Here is a 2,374-nt window from a genome sequence, read left to right on the forward strand (position 1 = left end):
GTTCTTCCCTTCTATCTGTAAGCCACTCTAAAATTGCTTTACTGCACCTCAGCCACTTCAGCTACTTCTCGGTCATCATTCATAATATAAGTCTTGTCCAAAAAATAAAGATCTTATGAAAAACCATTGGAATTTGTTCCACATTAAACACAATAACAGTACCCAGTTACTGTCATCAGAGTTTTCTGATGACAATTGGGGGGTTATTTCTGTCTAAATTACATACCAAATTTCTTTTGTTGATGAGGATTCTTAACCAGTTCTTGCCAGGTGGCATGTATATACATGCCATAGCTGATGTGGACAAAGTAGCGGATGACATCAAACATGACCATTCCTGTGCCATCATCGCATTGGAAGGAGCTTGTAGGCAATAGCACCTAAATTAAGGTTAACCTCCAAAAATAAACTTGCAGGGGAGGAGGATGGATATCAGCAAATACTTTGAATGTAGAGGGACTAGGAATAGAGGGATTGGAGGATGGATGAGGGAGCGACACATTCTCGTGGGTCATGTTTTGGAATTGTTGGATGTCTTCAAGAGTTTCTGGAGGGGATTTGGGTAGGAAGGTCTGAGAAACAGGATCTCTTGTGAGGATGAGAAGAGGGGATAGATTTTTGAGGAACAGAGGAAAAGGAGGGTGTAGGAGAGGATGTGGAAGATGAAGATGGGAGTAGAACGTTTAGGTTGTCTGGTGCGACAGGTAAAAGAAGGGGGAGGAAGGGTAGGCATTGGAGAAGTAGAGATTGGAGGATCTGGATTTAGAATGGAAAAGGGATTTGACTGGGGGATAGGGAGAGTAGAGGTAGGATGGTTCAGGGTAGAGGGAAAGGATACTGGAGGAGATGCAGAAACATCTTATGAAGATGGGGGGTAGGGGGGTGCAGAGCGAAAGACTGTCTTGGAATAAGTAGAGAGAGAAAACCTCATTTTTGGGCTTCCTGTCTAGCGTCACACAGAGTCAGGCCTAGTTTGAATCTGAGAACTCACATTCAAGCTTATCGACAGGGCAGCTCCTATAAAATACATTATGGGAGTCACCAGAGTTGGCAACTGTACGTGACCATACTGTATATATACCCATGTAAAAATGGCAGTTTTCAGTCAATATCACCTACATTCTTACCAGGTTGGGCACATATAGGGTAGTGAGCTGTGGAACAACAAGTGTTTGGCTGGGTGGCCAAAATGCCAACATTTCTGACATTGATGGGGATGGGATTGATATGGTCAGACATGTAGGACAATCTACCAATATAAACTTCATGGGGGAGGTCATGTCTACGGAAGCTAATCTTGGCAATATTGACATGGGACTGTACTGCCACTGCATCATAATCAGCAAGGCAGGTAAGGAGGAAATTTTCACAGGCTGACCATTTCTTGTCATATATGGGACAAGCAGCTGGGGGGATAGAAACAGTTCTAGTACAAGTATTAACTCATTGGTCATGTTATTATGTAATATGGGGCGTAGCCCCATAGAGGTATTTATTTTACACGTAGGCGGTGTGGGAGACCGCGCAGGAGAGTGCCCCCTCTGGCGATGCTGCTTTCCATCCTATGCACATACATGTTTGTGTATGTATATATAAATTCTTGCAGATACAGGCACACAAGCAAACATACGTGCATGAGCTCAGATGGAGTGGATGGCCTGACTGTAGCAGACGCCGAAGGTGTGCAACCCCTTTGGGTAAAGAATCTTCATTATTGGCTACGATGAGTCTGAATAAAATGGGGAAGAGAAATGGTCCACCCCTCCAGGTCCCCATAAGGGGTAAGGGCTAGGCAATTAACCAAGGGAATACTGTGCCCATGGCTCCCGGAGGCTGTTCATGACTGACATAAGCCAGCCTATTATCCTTTTAGCATGGCTCTCACACCTAAACTTAAGGTCATACTAGTCTTCTCTGTCCTGGAATCCCTAGACAGCTCGCTCAAGTCAGGTCAGCTGACCAATCAAATGCTGTAGTTGGCCAGACTTTGGCGAGGCTGTCTAGGGATCCTAGGACAGAGAAGACTAGTGTGACCTTAGCTTGAGGAATGGGACAAAAGAAGGTGTTGAAGATGAGGAAGAGGGAAGGGGGAGAAGAAAAGACCAAGCAAAATTAGTTGAGGCAAGGGCTGAAGCCCAAGGTAGGGGCAATCCCCAACATTGGGCCCCAGCCTCTGTCTCTTAAGTCTCCCAACAACAACAATGAGCAAGGTATTGGGAGGGTCAGTTTCAAGTATTTGACCAAAGCTGGAGTTGATTCTTGGTGAAATGGCAGGGAGGGGGGCAAGTAAAGATAAGTGTCTGGGATTTTAACCTCCAGGATTTTCAGAATTTTGATGATCTTGTCATATTATTGAAAAAAAATGGAGCAGTGA

Source organism: Penaeus vannamei, chromosome 25 (genome assembly GCF_042767895.1).
Source record: "Penaeus vannamei isolate JL-2024 chromosome 25, ASM4276789v1, whole genome shotgun sequence".
In the NCBI taxonomy this organism is placed as follows: Eukaryota; Metazoa; Arthropoda; class Malacostraca; order Decapoda; family Penaeidae; genus Penaeus; species Penaeus vannamei.